This window comes from Colius striatus, chromosome 25 (assembly GCF_028858725.1).
Source record: "Colius striatus isolate bColStr4 chromosome 25, bColStr4.1.hap1, whole genome shotgun sequence".
NCBI classification, from domain to species: Eukaryota; Metazoa; Chordata; class Aves; order Coliiformes; family Coliidae; genus Colius; species Colius striatus.
Window position 1 is genome coordinate 3,023,098 of NC_084783.1, and position 19,598 is coordinate 3,042,695.

At 47.9% G+C, this 19,598-nt stretch overlaps 1 protein-coding gene across 3 annotated transcripts in view; it reads left to right on the forward strand.

Annotated features, from left to right (window-relative positions):
* Nucleotides 1–19,598, forward strand: part of GNG7 (G protein subunit gamma 7) — a 79,930-nt gene that overhangs the window by 546 nt on the left and 59,786 nt on the right. For all 3 annotated transcript variants that reach the window (XM_062015152.1, XM_062015153.1, XM_062015155.1), the window contains exon 2: nucleotides 17,849–17,923. The gene's annotated coding sequence lies outside the window, so the exon portion shown is untranslated. The remainder of the gene's footprint in view (nucleotides 1–17,848; nucleotides 17,924–19,598) is intronic.

Consider the following 19,598-nt stretch of genomic DNA (forward strand, 5'->3'; position numbering starts at 1 on the left):
AGGGTGAGGAGAGCTCTGAGGATGCTGGAGGCTGTAGGAGAGGGGTAAAGGACAGGGCTGAGCAGCTGGGAGGGTATCTGCTGGGGATCCTGAGTGCTGGTGGTCCGGGGCAGGATTTGTGCATGTTGGTCAGCGTGAGGAGGTGACCTGGGGATGTGTTTAGGGGAGCACACAGGTGCTGTGTTGTGTTGAGGGGGAAGCTCTTTGGGTGAGCTGCACTGGAAGAGTGTTGGGTGGAGGGGACTGTCTTGCTGGAGGTGGGGGGACAGCGGGTTGGGGGGCTGGAGCTGTGGTGGCAGCGACCACCTGAGGGTTTTGGGTGGATGAGGCGAGAGGGGGCAGCTCTAATCAATGAGAGACACAATTTGGTGTCAGCTCGCTTTAGAAGTTGGATGATGTATCCAGGAACTGGTCTAGACCCTCTTTTGGGGTGTGGAGAAGGTTGGGGAGGTTGTCAGGGGTCTAATATCATATAATCTACTTGGGTTTTTTTTCTGTGTGTGAGTTAATAATGGGTCAGTGTAGAGAGGTTGTGGAGAGAAGAGGAAAGTAGCTGGAGGAGCTGATGGCTGGTGAAGGTAGTCATGGTTCCCTGCCTGCTCTGGGGGCATTGGGGAATTGTGGTGTGTGGCTTATATAAAGGAGGGGTAGCTGCAGTATCTGACTTTTCTGTGTTATTGAGGTAGAGCAGAGTCGAGGAGATAAGTGGGTGCTGCAGACAAAGAGAGAAATTGGTCTCCTCCTTCTCTTCATTTCCCAATAGAAGTGTGTGGAATGAAAAGCTGGCTGCTGGCAGGTGTCTTCTAGGTGCTTAAGGGAGGAAAGAGTATTCTGTGTAGGTAAGCAAGGACTGGAAGATGACAGGCTGCCTGGCTGGGGAAGCTGAGCACTGGCTGGTGTTCTTCAGCAGTGCTGGAGCAGGTGAATGGGATTTACCTCCATCCTGGGCTGTTGCCATCAGGTGTGGCCTTAAATAAACCCCAGGTGGAGTGTGACAGAACTACATTCAGCTCTAAGTTCTCTTTTTTTCTGCTTGTAAATGAGGCCAGCTGAATTATGTCTAACCGAGTTGGGGATGTTTTTTAGAGAGGGGGGAGAAACTGACAACCTTCAGGTTTGTTTATAGCTGTGGGCTTCTTGTAAAGCTGCCCCAGACAAGTACAACTGCGGTGATTATTACCAGGAGAAAAGCTGACTTGTGGTAGACCACAGAAGTCAGTAACTTGATATTTAGTCCAAGTCTGTACGTAAACTGGAGGCTTTTTAGGTAATTGCTTGGTCTTCTTAACCTACTGCTTTTCAGAGCATGTAGCTCTGAGGTCAGACCATCATCCTTTGGAGGTTTTGTGTGTGTCTTGATCTTCCTGCTGCATGGGACATGCCATTGTGTGTAGGCAGATGAGCTGATCACCGCTGAGTTTGGCTTCCATCATCCTAAAGCACAGGAGTTCTGTGACTGTGTAGCACCATTTATCACGTTCTGATTAGAGCCAGAATGAGGGAAAACACACCCAAAAAGCTGGATCAATATGTTTAAATAGAGCATATTGTCTGAGAGGTTTTCTTCTGCCATCTGTAGCCCTGAAACAAATGGAAATAGCTCTTTTGTGTGGCTGGAGTATTGTTGTGGGTTTTAATGATTTACACAGGAGGCACATTTCAAGGTACCTACCAGTTTTTCTTCTGTATCCATCTTATCCCTGGATATAGTACTTAACTGGTGTTACTTGAGGGAATGAATGCTTTCTGAAGTGGAGAGTTATCTTTAGGAAGACATTATCCCTCTCTGAAGGCAGGGCACTGGCAGCACACCGGGAGACTGACTTCTCATGGTCCAAACAGGCAAGAAGAGTAATTCAGTGGTTGGGAGAGGAGCGTGTGACTCGAGAGACATAGGTTTGTCCTTTGCTCATCTCACTTCCCCTCTGACCAGCCCAACTTCTGCCTTCCTGCCTTATTTCCTTATCTGTGACATGGAGATAACAGCTCTGCCCTACCTCGTGTGCTGGGAGGTTGTCATGCCCATGTTCATTAACGTAAGGAGGCGAGTGCCTGCCTCCCAGACTCATGGTCCTGCTGCTTGTCCCTGGACTTGGCTCCAGAGGAACTGGACACTCTGCTCTTTGGAAAACACTGCTTTTTATTGCTGGTAACCACTGTTCTCTGCTTCCTGGCGTGTGAGTGGGGCAGTTGAAGTTGTTGGTGACTGGGAATCGTGGCTCTCCCTGCCAGAAGTTATCCCATTAGTGCAGTGGTTGTTCTGTGGAGCTCAGGGGCTGGCTCAGGGCCAGCACCCAGCTAATTGCCCTTGGAATGCTCCACTCTGAGCAAGGCTTGAAGTAGCCACTTGTCCACTTGCCAGCAGCTGGGGGGAATTTCCTTTGATCTCTTTGTGAGGAGGTGGTGAAAGGCAGAACCTGAGCTGTCACTTCCAAAAGGTGATATTTTTCTTCTATCAAGATGAACTCAGGTTGGGAAGATTGGATGGTTTGGGGTCTGTAGACTCTTAACACAGCTCTGGGTTTGCTGGCTGCTCCTCCAGCCGTGGTGAGCAGCAGCGAGGCTGACCAGAGGGCTGGCAGCCTGCTGCACCATAGGAAGGCCCTGGGTAGATGACCCAGAAAGGATATCTGTATAAAAAGAAGGGGAAAAGTTGGTTGTAATTGTCTGGGGATTCTTGCATGGGGAGAAAAGAGTGAGGGGACAAAGGCTTTTCCAAGATGCTACATCTCTACCCACTTAAGAGCAGGGATGGGTTAATAAGAGACCCGCTGCAGTGGCTGGGAGAGCCAGTGCTCCTGTCCCCACCTTTACAAGAAGTCAAAGGAACTGAGATGTAAAGGTCCAATAGTTAAACTTGGAGGTGGAAAGTGCTCTCTAACTGCTCAGTTATTGAATAATTTCATCTGTTTAGCCACTGACTGTAAATCTTTCAGCAGGATCCTGCACATACAGTGACTTTTGTTTCTGACTCCTTAGTTGTTCTTACCTGTTGTGATGTATATATTGTCTTTGATGAGCTTCCTACCTTGATGTGCAAAATGTCAGCAGAAATAAAACTGGGAAGGGAACTAAACTTAAAGAAAATGTCCCTCCCTTTCCCTCCTGTGAGGTCTGCACATCCTCACAAGGAGGACAGACCAGCAAAGCTGGAGGGAGCTGTCTTGTGAAAAATGAATACAGCTTCGATTTCCTCACTTAGTTTGTGCTTTAAAATAAATTGCCGGGACTTGGAGAGAACTGGAAGAGCCAGACCTTGCTTTTGAGTACCAGCTGGAAGCATCTGGCTTTGGTGGCCTTGTGTGTGTGTGTATGTGTGTGTAAGCAGTGAGCAGTTTGCTTGGGATGGCTCCTCTCGGGCCGTGCAGCTCCTGCTGTCCTCACGTCTGAGAGCCCCCTGTTATCTGCTTGCTACTCCTTCCTTCTGCTAAAAGGCCCTTTATTAAAATACCAGAACAAACAGGCTGTTGTGCAACACCACCACAGTTTTCATTTTAAAGGCTCTTTCTGAAAGTGAAAGTTGCTCCAGACAATCTCAAGTTGCATGGATGTAGATTTTTCTTGCCATTGCTTCAAAATCATCTTTGCATCACAAAACTGCACTGGCCACTTTTAGAGGAGCAGCAACAGGAAGCACAAAATACCTGAAAAGCTACAAACTTAACTTCAAAACTGCCTAAAAGTGATTGTGACATCAAATTTCTTTGAGAAGGCTGAATATGGTGACCTGCAGTTAAATTCTTGCTGCCGTTCAGCGCCAGCGACTGTTGGAGTTATTCAGCTGAAGTAGCTTTAAGCTTTGTTTTAAAGGAAGCTGGATTTTTTCCTGGGGAGTGGGTTATGAATTCAGCTCATCTATCAAACCTGAACATCCTTGAAATCTCCAGTAGTTTTGGAGGTAGGTTTTTGTTAAATGGGTGGGTAGCAATTGGCTGTGATACTGAAAAAAAACCTCCAAAAAAACAAAAAAGGAGGAAATTGAGGCACACTGTTAGTGCTGAGACACAAAACAGGAAATTTGGTTAAGGATTATGCTTTTTTTGTAAGATATTGTATGCTTTTCCCTCTCCTAACAGAGAAGGAGAAGTTTGAAAGCACTTCAGTCTGTGTGGGTTCTGTCTAACTGAACATGATCTGAATTCCCAGGCAAGATACATAGATATATTTTTTAATGGATTTTTAAGAAGCTGTAAAAGCTGAGCAACCTCAGTAACTCCTGCTTTGTTTTATTTGCAGCCTACAGTAAAGGGGGATGGGGGAAAGCTAGAAAACACTGTGTAAGAGTAACGTTAGAAATGTCTCCCTCCTAATGTGAAGGTCTGAATAAGACGATGAATCCCTGGTCTGCAGCCAGCTCCTGATGCCACCCCTGGTCCCACCTGGCTGGCAGTGTGGAGATCATAGAATGGTAGGGATTGGAGGGGCCTTTAGAGATCATCCAGTCTAACCCCCCTGCTGAAGCAGGTCCCACCTAGATCAGGTCACACAGGAACGTGTCCAGGTGGGTTTGGAAATCTCCCGAGGAGGATCCTCCACAGCCTCCCTGGGCAGCCTGGGCTCCCTCACCTCAACAGTGAAATAGTTCTTCCTTATGTTTCAATGGAACTTTTTGTGTTACAGCTTCTTTCCACTGTCACAGGAGACAACAGAAACAAGTGCTGCCCCAGCCTCCTGACACCCACCAGTTAGATACTTGTAAATATTGAGATCCCCCTGAGCTCAGGCTTCTCTTCTCCAGGCTGAACAGCCCCAGGGCTGCAGCCTTTCCTCCTCACACACATGTTCCATCCCCTCAGCATCTTGGTGGCCCTGCACTGGCCTCTCTCCAGCACTTCCCTGTCTCTTGAGCTGGGGAGCCCAGAACTGGAGATGGCAGCCTTCACTGGGGAGCAGCCACCCAACAGGACTGACATTCTGCTTTCTTCAAAAGCTTTTCATCTTTTTCTTTCCCCCTCCAACTTATCCCCTTCAGAAAAACCATCTATTTTAACATATAGAGAATAGTTCAGGGTTTTTGGTTGGGTTTTTTTTTTTGAGCCCTGGAGGCTTTTTGTCCATTTCTGCCTCATCTGCTCTTAGAAAAATGCACAAGGTCTCAATGTGTTTTAACCCTTTACAGCTTATCCTCAGACTTTTCTGCTGCAGTTCTGAAACTACAGAAGAATTCCTCTGTAGCCATACTGCAGAAACTGCTTTTAGGAGTTTATTCCTGCTGTAGTCATGGCTATTCTCATTTCCTCTAGTCTAAGGGTAACTTCTTTTTTTCTTTTGCTGGCAAAGGGTCAGTGTTTATGCTCAATAAATCATGACTTATCACTGCTTCTCTTTTCAGTTACTTGCTCTGAATTATGGTTCAATTCCCAAACACAGATGTTGTGAATTTAATGTTATTGTGCAACTCTCCTCTTGGTGTGGGGGGGAAAGGCCTGAGAGGCTCTTTTACTTTCCTTTTTTTACAGAAAGATCTTTAGTTAAGGCCACAACATATGACCTTTTTGCTCCTAACCTAGTGATTCTGTTGGTGAGTGTGTTGTTAGCAGTGGCTGCTGCTCTGACCAGGGTGGGATGGAAGCATGTGTGTGTGGTGCTGAGTGCCTGAGCAGGCAGCTCCATTGCTTTCAAGGAGCATCACACTGTCTGTGTCTTGGGCAAAGTGTTGGGAAACTGTTTTTCCTATAGCCCATGAGTTGCTCCAACACTAAGCTGGTGCTGTGGTATACTGATGAGAAGCAGCTGAGGGACCTGGGGATGTTCAGCCTGGAGAAGGGGAGGCAGGAGCAATCCCTGACAGGAGGCTGCAGGGAGCTGGGGGTCGGGCTCTCCTCCTAAGTAACAAATTACAGGACAAAAAGAAATGGCCTCAAGTTTCTCCAGGGGATATTTAGATTGGAGCTGAGGCAGAACAATTTCCCTGAGAGGGTTGTCAGCCCCTATGCCCATCTGCCCATTGAGGTGGGGGAGTCCTCAGCCCTGGAGAGATCCTAAAGCTGTGGAGCTGAGGTGCTGAGGGCCAGGGGTTAGTGGTGGGCTGGGCAGGGTGAGGGGGGGGTTTGGACTTGATGAGCTGAAAGGACTTTTCCAAACAAAATGATTCTCTGATTCTACAAAGCTAATAAATGCCAGTGGAATGTGCCCCTGCAGGCAGCACGTTTTCTGCTGAAGTACTGGACAATAGCTGAGAAGTGGGGAAAGAAGCACTCAGTAAGTCATATTCCTTAGATGAGACCTGTGAATGTATTGGTTTTGAGAAGAATGTACTAAATTAGACAAGTATTATCTAGCAGTTGAGGGCAGGCCAGCTTGCTATAAGACTCAAGCATGGATTGAAGTTTGGAGATGAACCTGTGTGAGAGTGGAAATTGAAGCATTGATGGTCTTTGAATGGTGGGGGGTTTATGTGGTCAGGGAACCGTGAAGCCTGAGGTCCTGTGTTTGGTTTGTTGGTTTCTCACGTGTTTGTTAATACATTTACTGGGCTCCTTCTTTACAATCAAAGAGGATCCCTCAGTGTCTTGAGTAAAGCAAAGATAACTGCAAGGAGGATGGCATTAGATGTTGGTCTGTACAATGTTTGGCTGGGTTTTTTGGTTAGGAACAGGACCTGGAGATGATTTTCTGTTGCATGTGACTGTAAGGAAAGCTCTCAAAGAGGAAGGTAAAAATACTTGGAAATAAACTGACCCCTCATCCTGTCTGTCTTTTCCATTTTGAAACCCCATACTGCTTTGCCTACCAACAGTTTCCAGCACCACTTGTTTTTCAGGCTGTGGATGTCTGTCCTGTAAGTGCCATTGGGTTGGGTCAGGGGTGTTTATTGTGAGCTGGGACTGTGCAGCCTACCAGGCTTTTGGGGGAACAAACTGAGGATTTAAACACACTCAGAGATTTGGGCACAGTCAGCAGTGTGAACACTGATATCTTTTTATCTCTCAAGTTCCTCCTGCTGCATGTTTTACGAGGTTGTGTTTGGCTCCTAGTGCTCAACATCCATCTGAAAGAGCTGCTTCAGGCTGTACTCTGTGTTCCTCCTCCTTTGAGTGAATTCATGTTTCCTGGTGTGGATCATGTTGGCTGTGCTGGGGAGGGAGCTAGAAAAAGTGTGTCCCCAGGAAGAGCTGCAGGAGCCATGGGTGGGTTTCTCAGATTCCATTCTGGTAAGCCCCTAGGCTACTCTGTGTGTGTGTTAGAGCATAAATCCCACCCTGTGCTCTGAAGGGTCTTGCTGCAAATACTGGGCAAGGCAACTAAATCCCATGGTGCAAAGCCAAATTCATCTCTCAGTGCTCAAATACACAGCCTTATGGTCAGTCCTCTGTAAAACTTGTTGAGCTCAGAGTAATTGCTGTAAAGGGTGATCTGTCAGTGCACATGATAAACAGCAGACAGACCTTGCCAAACATCAACAGAAATATGTGCAGCTTTTTAAACCTAGGATACTGGAGTGGGAAAAAGGGAGCTGCTGGAGAGAGTTCAGCACAGGGCCACAAAGATGATGGAGTGGAGCATCTCCCTTGTGATGAAAGGCTGAGGGAGCTGGGGCTCTGCAGCTTGGAGAAGAGACTGAGGGGTGACCTCATTCATGGTTACAAATCCATCAAGGATGGGTGTGAGGAGGCTGGAGCCAGGCTGTGCTCAGGGATGGGCAATGACAGGACAAGGGGCAACGGGGACAAGCTGGAACAGAAGAGGTTCCAAAGAAATAGAAGGAAAAACTCGTTCCCTGTTGAGGTGAGGGAGCACTGGCAGGGGCTGCCCAGGTGGGCTGTGGAGTCTCCTTCTCTGGAGACATTCAAACTCCCCTGGATGAGTTCCTGTGTGACCTACCCTAGGTGGTCTTGCTCTGACATGGGGATTGCACTGGATGAGCTTTCCAGGTCCCTTCCAGCCCTTGAGATTGTGTGGTTCTGTGATTTGTTAGTACAGCTCTACCAGGAGCTGGTGCAAGTGACAGCAGTAGCTCTGTGCTCCCAGCATACCAATGCAGATGGAACTGGTTGGTTGCCAGCTATTAGTCATGGGACACACCTACTTTGGAAGAGTAGCCTGTGGGTTTAGAGAAGTAATTATTTTCTAACAGCCCTGTGGGGCACAAGCCATTCAGCTCACTGAGGACAAGGAAGGGCTTGCTCCAAAATGTTAGTTAAGAAATGATGTGCATATGAGCTGCAGCTGGTGACGACTTGACTGGAATTTAATTTGTCCAGGCATTGTTTCCTGACAGGCATGGTGGAAGACACGAGCTTCTGAAGGCTGAAACAATTGCTGACCCAATAGAGCTTTTGTGGCTAATTGCAATAGAAGTTGGATCACAAGAGCTGTGCTGGGCAGCCTTTCAGCTCGCGCTGGGAAGAAGCTGAACTGCTCCGATTTAGCCCTTCTGGTTTAGCCCTTCATCTTGTGGAGCTGCCTACTTGTAGCAATTAAAGGCTCTCAGTGTTAGGGCTCTTAGGGTGAGAGACCAGGAGAGCTCTGGTTAAACTGCAGGGCTTAGGGTCAATGTGAAGCTCAGAGAAGTCAGCAGCTTCTGACTGATCTCTAAATTCTTCTTTCTGGGATTGCTAATTAGATGGTTAACATTCTTTGCCTTATTATCCCACCCTCAGCTTTTCTTTCTGGGGATCTTGGTTGACACTTTTTCTAGAGGCTTCGAAGGAGCAGTTAACTCTTACATTCCTCAGGTAGGCTGAAGTCAACCTGCTCTTTTGGTGCCTGTTTGTGCAAAGTATTTGTGGTAAATGTATGAAAACCAAATCTAAATGCTTCAGATGTAACATTTTTGTGAGGAGTGCATACCATATTGAACCCATTTTAATGTTACATCCCACTTTCTTCTATTTCTTTCTGGTTTTATGGATATTTTGGGAGATAATTCCCCAAAACTACATTGCCAGTCTGTTGCCAGAAGGAAAGGCTCTTGTCGGGATAGATGTTTACAAATACATCAAGGGTGGGTGTGAGGAGGCTGGAGCCAGGCTGTGCTCAGTGATGGCCAATGACAGGACAAGGGGCAATGGGGACAAGCTGGAACAGGAGAGATTCCAAAGAAAGACAAGGGAAAACTTGTTCCCTGTTGAGGTAAGGGAGCACTGGCAGGGGCTGCCCAGATGGGCTGTGGAGTCTCCTTCTCTGGAGACATCCCAAACCCAGCTGGGTGAGTTCCTGTGTGCCCTGCTCTAAGTGATCCTGTTGTGGCATGGGGATTGCAGTGGATGAGCTTTCATGGTCTCTTCCAACCCTTCAGATTCTGTGAACAGATGGTTTCCTACTTATTAGTGACAAATATCTTTGTGACACGGCAGGGACTTAGTGTTAATAGTCTCAGTGACTCCATGGGTTATGCATAAGAACAGCTCATTGATGTGAGTAGACCCTGGCTTTGCTGGAGGGGGTTCTTCACCCTCTTGCAAAACTTGTTTCAAAATCTCTGATTTGTTTGTTGGGTTGTTTTTGGAAAAGTGTGAAAAATGCTGTTGTGTGGTGTTCTGTGGAAATGGTTCTCACCTTTGGAATAATACTGTTCAGCAGCACTGGGGAGGCAAGAGTGCTCAAAATAGCAGCAGCTGCCATAGGCCAGGATGGAGCAGAGTCGAGTGAGTTGTGTTGTCAGTCATGGGAAGATAAATCCAATTCCACCTGCAGATGAGCATTCCCAAAATAGAAGAGGGTTGTCAACTAACAGAGGAGCTGCATTGTGTGCATCCCTTCGATGTGCTGTTGCTGTGCTCCTTCCATGCTGCAGGAAAATGAGAAAGAAAGAAAGAAGCAATTAAAAGTTGCTGTGGTTTTTAACTGGAGCTTCAGAGAGAGTAACCACTTCCTACTCTCTTCAGTAAATAACTGCTGGGAGTGGTTGTTTGGCTAGTAACGGGGTACTCTGTTATTCTGTAGGTGCAGTCCCAGCTGTCTGCAGGCAAATCACCCTCAATGAGAAGCTTGATGCTCACTGATTTTCAGAGGGCATCTCTGCCAGCCCAGGGAGGATGCAAATAGAATCATAGAATGCTGGGGGCTGGAAGGGCCCTGCAGAGCTGCTCCAGCCCCTGCTAAAGCAGGTTCCCCTCGTTCAGGGGCACAGGAACCTGTCCAGCTGGGGTTGGAAACCTCTTGAGAAGGACCCTCCACATCCTCCCTGGGCAGCCTGGGACAGGGCTCCCTCACCTCAGCACCAAAGGACTTTCTCCTCCTATGCCAGGGGCACTGCCTGTGTGCCAGCCTGTGCCTGTTACCCCTTGTCCTGTCACTGGCCACCACACAACAAAGTGTCACCCATGGGATGAGCAGGACACAGGGACAGGCACTGCCATCACCAGCACCTGGGCAGACCTGGGGACTCACCCAGTGGGGAGCAGGGACCCCTCCTCCATCAGGCTCAGGTTTATCAGGAGTCTTGAGGATCTGCTACACAGACCCCACAGGTTTTGGGGTGCACCTCCCTTTGGGATGGGGTGTGGGTTTTCATGCCTGCCAGAGGTGAGGACGGATGGCACAGCCACCCCCCTGACCCCCATCCCAGCGTGGCCCTGCTCCGTGAGAGCACCCAACATCCCCCAGAGGAGGTTTGGAAACCTCCCAAGAAGGAGCCTCCCCACCCTCCCTGGGCAGCCTGGGCCAGGGCTGCCTCACCTCCACACTGAAATAGTTTTTCTTTATGTTTAAATGGAACTTTTTGTGTTCCAGCCTCTTTCCTTCCCCTGTCCCTGGATACAACAGAAAGTGCTGCCCCAACCTCCTGACACCCACCATTTAGATATTTGTACATATTAAAGAGTTTCTCCCCACCTCTTTGCCCAGGCCTTGCCCTGCAGTCTCCTCTTAATCTAATGTCCCCCAGGGTGTGGAAAGGTTGGTGGAGAGGCAGGAAATCTTGTGTCAGCTTTAACAAAGCCAACTGCTAATGGTGTAGGAAACCAGCCTGAGGTTACCACCCTGAGGGAGAGGCTGTGGGCTGGCAGGAGTGTTGCTGCTGCTGGAGGTGATAAAGTTTGATGCCTTTCTGATATTTTTTTCCTAGCCATGAGAATCCTGTTGAGTGCTCTGGAGAGACATTTCAGGTTGAAAGTTCCCCATAGTCTTGAGAAGCCAAGGAGTCTGTGGTGCAGCTGTTTTTCTCTGAAGAGCTTCCTTTCACGTTTAACTGTTTCTCTTTGATTTAATCGTGTCGTCCCTGAATCTGTTGTCCCCTGCATAAATAAAGCCTTCCTCCTTTATGATTTCTGTGTGCAGCCTGCTGTGATAGGCTGTAATTATGGGTTGAGATTCCTGTGGGGACTGATTGTATCGAGCTAACTCCAGTGCTAGTGCCCATGGATTGGGTTTTGGGCCAGCAATGCGGCTGACTCCTGTCAAAGCTGTCCAAATGCTTCTTGCATTTTTTTAAGTGCATACAAGGTAAAGATTAATCAAATGTAGGGGCTTTTTCTTCATTACTGCAAAAGGGACTTATGTTGGCCCTCAGTTTCTCTCCATCTTTCTCTTCTTGGCTGCTTGCTTGCTGTGAAAGATGTTGCATGGTGAATTCCCCCTCCTTCAAACGTAAGAGACAAGGGATGTGCTGGCTTAACCTGTAGCCTTATGGTGATTAAAAAGCAAATATAATAGCTGGGTGGGAAGAAGGATAGTCCTGGCCACTTTCCACTTAATCTGCTAACAGTATTTGAGAGGCTTTTGTTCACTTCTCCTGTATTTCTTCTGCTTCGCAGTGGCTGATGCTTGAGCTTGCTTGCAGGTTGCATCCAACCAGGAGTGTTCCACAGGATCACAAGGGTTGGAAGGGACCTGGAAAGCTCATCCAGTGCAACCCCCCTGCCAGAGCAGGACCACCTAGAGTAGGGCACACAGGAACTCATCCAGGTGAGTTTGGAATGTCTCCAGAGAAGGACTGGATGATCTTTTGAGGTCCCTTCCAACCCTTAAGATTCTGTGATTATTAAAGTAAAAAGCCATTTTCTCTAGCAGTGTTTGACTTTTGCCAAAGAAAAATAGAGGATCATGAAAGTTGACAGTGCTCGTGCTCTTGATTCTTACACCTTCCTTCCCAGGATAACAGCCTTGAAAGTGTTGTTGGGGGACTGGTTGTTGGAGTAGAAAGGAGCAGGTGAACCTGTTACATGCTCTAATACTGATCCCTAATGCTTGCCTGGATTTCTGTTAGCCTGGAGGAGAAAGAGCACTGGGAACAGTGAGCTTGCTGGCAGATGTGCTGCCAACTACTCTGTTCAAGGTTTCCTGAGCTGTATGAATGTGCTAGAAGAGAATGAATTCATAAGTGAGAGCTCATCAATTCCTGACCTTGCTCACCCTCACACCCAGAGCTGGCAAATGCCTCTCTGTGAAAGTGAATTTGCTGGTTTCTTTGGCTGACCAGATTTACAGAAGATTCAGCTCTAATCCATTTCTATAAATATTATTAGTTTGTTTGCCTGGCTTATGTGACACTGAAACAGATCTCATTAGGAGACAGCTTTCTGTAGCATTTGAAGGCTTTTTCAGTTGTCTACCAATAGTGATTGCTGCTCTGGTCTTTGGAGGTTTGCTCATGCATTTCAGACTTCATTAGCAGGTCTGAGAGAGGATGATGGTGCTGCTTTACGTCAGCGCCAAGAGAGAGTCGAAATCGCTTTGCCACAAGTCAGCTCGGCTCTCGGGCTGCTGTGGGCTCCTGCTGTCATCTCCAGTGTGACATGAACCATACTTAGTGTTTCAACAATCAAAGGAGCTTCATTCTGAGCTCTTGCCACAGTTGGTTTGTTGTAGAGGTGCAGATTTAGGTGATGCTTGTCAATCTCAGCAGCCAGGCAACAGCTTGCTTTGCCTCACACTCAGCAGGCGCAGGAGGACCTGACAGCTGTCCGATTCTGGCTTTGCATCGTGGCTCTGGGAGAAGGAGATGATCTTCCTGATGGGCAGTAGTGCTGCTCTGCCTCTGGGACAACAGATTTTTGAGAGCTTCCCAAGTCTGTGGTTGCTGATTGTTTTTAGGGAGCATCAACATGATGTGTGAGCTGATCTAGGTGGGACCTGCTTCGGCAGGGGGGTTGGACTGGATGATCTCTAAAGGTCCCTTCCAACCCCCACCACCCTGTGATTCTGAGATTATAACAAGGCAATTGACATTTTGTTTTTCAACACCAGATTAGTAGGGAAGCAAACTATTGCTGCTGAAAGCAGCTTTTGTGAACTTTGGGTTAAAAGGTACTGAAAAAGGGCAAAATGGTATTTGGATGCCCCCTTCTCAATATGTGTTTTAAGAAAGGCCTCTTCCTGTGATGCTCAAGCACAGCACAGCATTCTGTTCTGTGAGTTTTTCTCCTGTACACACAGGGATTGGAGATTAAGAACAAACAGTGAACAGCTCTATTAGAAACCAACGAATGTTTTGTGGTGCTGTCTCAATCCTGAGTCGTTTTTCTTGCTGTTTCAGAGTGTGAAGCTGCATGTGGACAGCATTGCTGTTCTGTTGTCCACTGCTGCAGCTCAGCTGGGCAGGGATGGTGCTGTGCCACATTGCATAGGGGTATTTTTGCCCTTGCCATTGTGGAAAGATGAGTCCAAGGTGGCTGGTGAGAGATACTGGGTTCTGCAAAGGCATCTTGTGGCAGAGAGCACCAGGCTTACAGCTGGGTACAGAGCCTGGGGTTGTTGCATGATGGACAGAGTGATGTTTTAGCTTCAGGAAGTGAAGACAGGGTTGCTGATGTGCTGCTGCCTTTTTTTTAGTCCTCTGGACCTTTGTTTTTTTTGACCCTTAAATGTGTTTAGAAGCTGACTTTGAACACTAGATCTGTTTTAACAGGGTTGGTTTTGGTGGGGAGTAAAGTGATAAAGGTACTCAAAAGGAAAGGCTTAGTGAGGATGGTCCAGGTGGCAGTTTTGATGCAGACTTTCTTCATGCTCATAAGTGGAGTCTACATACCTCTGGTACTGAAGGAAAATAAGGATTTATATCAATTTAAATTGATCTGGCTTAGTTCTCTTTTATTTCACACATTATCAGGCTCCAGCTACAGCAGCCTCCCCTGTGCTCACTTCCAGCTGCAGCTTCATGGGCTTTTTTGAGAGGGGGCTGGAGGTGGACACTGCCCTGGATGGAGGATCTGGGACCCTTCTGCCTGTTGGGCAGCTGAAGAGTTTTGCTTTCAGCATTTGTCTCTGGATTTTAGCCCAGAGAGTAGGATTGATATGCATGTCCAAAGAAGGGCACTGGAGCTGGGGAAGGGAAAGGACTGGAGCACAAGTCTGATGGGGAGCAGCTGAGGGATCTGAGGATGTTCAGCCTGAAGAAGAGGAGGCTGAGGGGAGACAGGAGCACTCCCTGACAGGAGGCTGCAGTGACCTGGCAGATCTATCTCCTCTCTCACATAACAAGTGATAAGACAAGGAAAGGGCTTCAGCTTGCCCCAGGGGAAGTTTAGATTGGAGCTGAGGATGAACTTTTCCCTGAGAGGTTTGTCAGCCCCTGTCCCAGGCTGCCCAGGGAGGGGGAGAGTCTCCATCCCTGGAGCTGTTGCAAAGCCGGGGAACTGAGGTGCAGAGGATACAGAATGGTGCTACCATGAGTGGTGGACTTTGCAGTGTGAGGGCAGTGGTTGATGATCTTAAAGGTCTTTTCCAATTGAAATGATTCTATGAAGAGGAACAAATACCTGGCTGTTCCAGTATGTGGGCTGGTGGATAGTGATGCCTCGTGGGCTGGAGTGAGTCTAATGGGTGTCTTAACGCAGCAGGTTTATTGGAAGGGTAAGAGGACTTGACATTTTGCCTGTTGTCTCAGCAGTGCCTATGTGTGTCTGACACCAGGTTGGAGTTGTAGCAGCTGCTGATACTCAGAAGCTGCAGGGGGAGATGGGTGCTGCTGCACAGGATGCCTGACATCTCTCCACAGGGCAGATGTGCCACAGTCAGTTAACACACCTCTATTTCTATCTTGAGCTTTTGAGGGACTCCTGATGTGCTGCCTTATCACAGAGCAGAGTCCTACAGATGCACTGAAGGGTTGGGTTACCCTAACAGCCTTACCAGGCAAGTGATGGGCTTTGCACCTTTCAGCCTACATCACTCTGCAGGTATTGTGGCAAGTGAGCTCACAGCTCTGCCACTGCTGCTCCTTCTCTTTCATGGCAGCAGCAACAGCTTAAAATGCCCTCGTGCGTGAGCACATCTGATCTTGCTGCTGGAGTGAATGCTCTTGCTATTTAGATGAGAGAGGTTTGAAGAACAAATAGATTACTATTTCTGATGGTAATTGGTGCAGTTTCCTGTGAAGCTGTCCCCTCTGCAGGGGAAACACGGCAGAGGCATAACAGGAACAAGCAAACATCCCGCGCTTCCTGGTGACTGTAATGACTCTGCTGACTTGAAATGCATCATTGCTTTAGTCTATCACTAGCTGACTTTTATCTAGGGTGGTTTTTACTGTTAATGATTAGACATTAAACAGTTCCCTCTAGAAACGAACTACGCAGCTACTTGCCCTTGCAGCATCTGTTTTAGTGCTGTTGCCATGAAAACAGGCTGAGCACCAGCAACAGTCCTGTCACTGCCCTGTGGCCCCTTGCAGCACCAGCCATAGCTACCTGATTGGTTTTATCATACCTTAAAGGAAACCCAAGCAGCTTGCAAAACTCATCTTCATGTTCTCTATTAGAGAATCACAGAATCCTCAAATGGTGGGGGCTGGAAGGGCCCTGCAGAGCTCCTCCAGCCCAAGCAGGTTCCCCTGGCTCAGGGGTCACAGGAACGTGTCCAGGTGGGGTTGGGAACCTCCTGAGAAGGAGCCTGCACACCCTCCCTGGGCAGCCTGGGCCAGGGCTCCCTCAGCTCAGCACCAAAGGACTTGCTCCTCCTCTTCCAGTGACATGTCCTGTGTTGCATCTTGTGCCTCTTGTCCTGGCACTGAGCATCACAGAACAGACACTGGCTCCATCTTCTTAACACCCACTCCTTAGGGATTGATCAGCACTGCTGAGCTCCCCCTGAGCTCAGGCTTCTCTTCTCCAGGCTGAACAGCCCCAGGGCTGCAGCCTTTCCTCCTCACACACGTTCCATCCCCTCAGCATCTCGGCAGCCTTGCACTGGCCTCTCTCCAGCAGTTCCCTGTCTCTAGAGCTGAGGAGCACAGAACTGGAAGCAGGGCTTCAGCTGTGGCCTCCCCAGGGCAGAGTAGAGGGGGAGGAGAACTTCCCTTGACCTACTGCCCACACTCTTCTTGATGCCCCCAGGCTGCCATTGGCTCTTGCCCACTTGAGGTTCTGAGGTTCTCCTTTGCCCAGCTCTTGAGCTTGTCCAGATCTCGTATTTCCTTTGTTCTTTCTCATTAGATGTTCTAGTGTGAATTGGCCATTTATTTTCTTATAGCTAGAGAAGATTTCATCTGGAGTCAGGACTTGGAGGGGTGTGAGCAGTCTTGTGTTCACAGGGCTTGTCTGGCTGTTGGAAATGCTGAGGTGACTGCCTGTCACCATGAATTAAATGCTAAAGTCCTATCTGTAACTTTGGGGACAATGCAGTGTAAACACAAACACCATGAGGATATTTACCCTCAAGTCAATGACAAATCTTGCCTGGTGGAGCCAGGGTTTTATCAGAGGTGTTTCTAAAAGTAGAAAATAAACATTGTGCAGGTTCCAGAGAGCAGGTTTGTTAGTAAATCATAGCTCTCTGACTGGGTCCTGGGCTCATGTCTGCATTAATTCTGCTTTTCTTTGTTGGTTTTTGCCAAAAAGAAACCCTGTTGAGGTCTAAAACTTGTTGAGCTGAGTGTGAGGGAAGTATCCTGGCTGCAGCTGCAAGGAAGACACGAGGGAAAGCTTTGGCATCATTGCACAGCCACTATTGCATCCTGCTGTCATCCCTGGTGCCCTGCTGGGTAGTGTTTAGCTCCTCAGGCCCAACTTGGTAAACCCCTACCTAAGATTTCCTCAGTTTCCTTCTGGTTCTTGCATGGTGGCTCCAAAATCCACATTTTCTTTTGCAGATCTCCTGATTTGCTGCTTGACAAAGGAATCCAATGCAGCAATTTTCCTCACCTAAATAGTGATTCTGAATGACTGTATTTCCAGCTCCCCTGTAACTTGCACTTAATTTAAGTGTGTGGGCTTTTTAATTTGATGAAAAAATGAAATGCTGCAGATGTGCCTTCCTCTTCCCTTTCTTTAGCTAAACCTGTCATTGTCATTCCCTTTTTTCTCTTTGATTTCCATGAGTTGCTCAGGCTATTTTTTCTCGAGTTTCTTTTGTTGTAGCTTCTGTATCTCAGCCTTACATCTTTAGAAATATATAATGCATGGATGTGACTGCTTCCTTGCCTTCACGGCATCATTGTTGCCAGCATATGACAAATAACGTGTGATTGATGGCTGACTAAGCATTCTGAACGTTTCTTCCTTCTTGGTGTGCCTCATGCTCTGGTTTTTTCAGAGGGAGGCAGGAGGGGATGGCATCTCTCGTGCCGATGGAGCCATCTTCAGACTGGGATGTGGAATTGCACTGAGCACGGGCAGGTGCTGTGTCTCTGTGGCAGGAGTCAGCCTGAAAGCTTGACTGCCCATCATAGCTGTGACTCTGTTAATCACTGAATCCATGTGACATGTCCCTCATACTTACTGGCTGACTTGAAATAGTTCTCTAGTAGGTGAAGCCAGCCTGGTGTCAAGCAGGGTGGAAGAAGTGTCTGTGTCAGTATAAAACGAGCGTTTGTAGCCATATGGCTACTGTGTCTGCCTTCATTAAATGAGAAGAAAGAGGTGTGAGGTGCTTCAGCTGGTTGGATCAAAGCCTGACATTCAGAGTAGCAGGCATTCCCTGCAGGAATGTTTTAATTGCTGAAAACTCTCCCCATTTCCTCTTTTAGGAGAGCTGTCCTTTTTGAAGCCAGAGAACGCAGCTGCCTTTGTGCTGAAAGAGGTGTTGGGAACATTCTGACCAGGTATGTTTCTGCAGCAGTACAACACAGTCATCCAAAGTGTCCCTCCAGCCTCACAGATCATTTTCCCCATCTTTCTATCCTTGTTTGCCCAAACCAGGGATATCTTATGAGGTGAGTAGTCTGAATGAGGTAGCAACACACTCAGAGTCCATTTAGAAACAGTTTAACCAAGGTAAGTATCTAAAATTGCTCCAGTGTCACAAAGAAAGCTATTGTGTAGCAGCAGCTTGTGGAATGATTATTTGTTAGATGTTATAATATCCTCCAGGATAGACAGAGTTGGACAGCAAGTTCTGGAAGGTTCTCTTCCCCTTGTACTCTGCCCTGGGGAGGCCTCAGCTGGAGTCCTGTGTCCAGTTCTGGGCTCCGCAGTTGCAGAGAGACAGAGAACTGCTGGAGAGAGGCCAGTGCAGGGACACCAAGATGCTGAGGGGATGGAACATGTGTGTGAGGAGGAAAGACTGCAGCCCTGGGGCTGTTCAACTGGAGAAGAAAAGCCTGAGCTCAGGGGGCCCTTCTCAATGCTAATCAATCCCTAAAAGTTGAGTGTTGAAAGGATGAGGCCAGTGTCTATTGTGTGGTGGCCAGTGCCAGAACAGGCACAGGCTGGAATACAGAAAATTCCACTTTAAACACAAGGAGCAAGTCCTTTGGTGCTGAGGTGAGGGAGCCCTGGCCCAGGCTGCCCAGGGAGGGTGTGGAGGCTCCTTCTTGGGAGGTTTCCAACCCCAGCTGGACACGTTCCTGTGCCCCCTGAGCCAGGGATATGACAGGGGTTTGGACTAGATGAGCTCTGCAGGACCCATCCCACCCCCACCATTGGGGATTCTGTGCCATGCATTATCTGTCATACAATTGCAGGTGAAAAGATGAATCAAGTTTTGATAGAATGATATAAAGGTACCTTCAAGATTATTAGTGAAAAGTGACCTACCTTAAGAGCAGCTCCTCCAGAAGGCACTCTCACTTGCTTCCTCAAAGCAATCTGTCAGGCAGGGCAGTGTTAGCAGAGTTGTTTGTTGCCTCTCACTTACCTTTTGGGCAGAAATAATGTAGTTAAAAGATGCCAACAGCATGTTGGTCTCCTGTGTCCTGCTTGGGCTGGATTTGAGTCCCCAAGAGAGGGCAGTGTGTCCCTGGCAGCTGGACTGCAGAACATCTGCTGCTGGGCACACACCTCTGTTCCTCAGCCCAGAAACAGCAGGTTAGTCTCTAAAACACTGAGAGAGCACAAGCCCTTGAAACCATTTGAAATGAGTAATTGATTGGCAGACTCATTAGCAAATGTATTAGGAGCTGTGCATTGTCATGTGATCGTTGGTCCTTTCCCTAGAGTGTGTCAGGGGTATGACAGTGTTTCCTCTTGCCTTGCTTTCCAAAAAAAATGTCCCCTCTCTGTCCCACTTGCGTCAGTTTGCCCTACTTTTTGCACTTGGTGTCTCCTCCAAGAGGGAAATGATGTTCGTGGGATCAGCATAGAGCTGTGCTGTGAGTCAGAGATCGACTGGAGGCTTAATTCAAACCAGAAGGAATTGGGGAGAAAAACAACAACAAAGAAGGAAAAGTAGTGGAGGTTGTTAGAGTGGAAGATTTTTGCCTTAGGGCACCAAACAGGAAATGTTTATGCCAGTCTTTGTCTCAAAAGCAAACCTTTGTTCACTAAAGAGGCAGATTT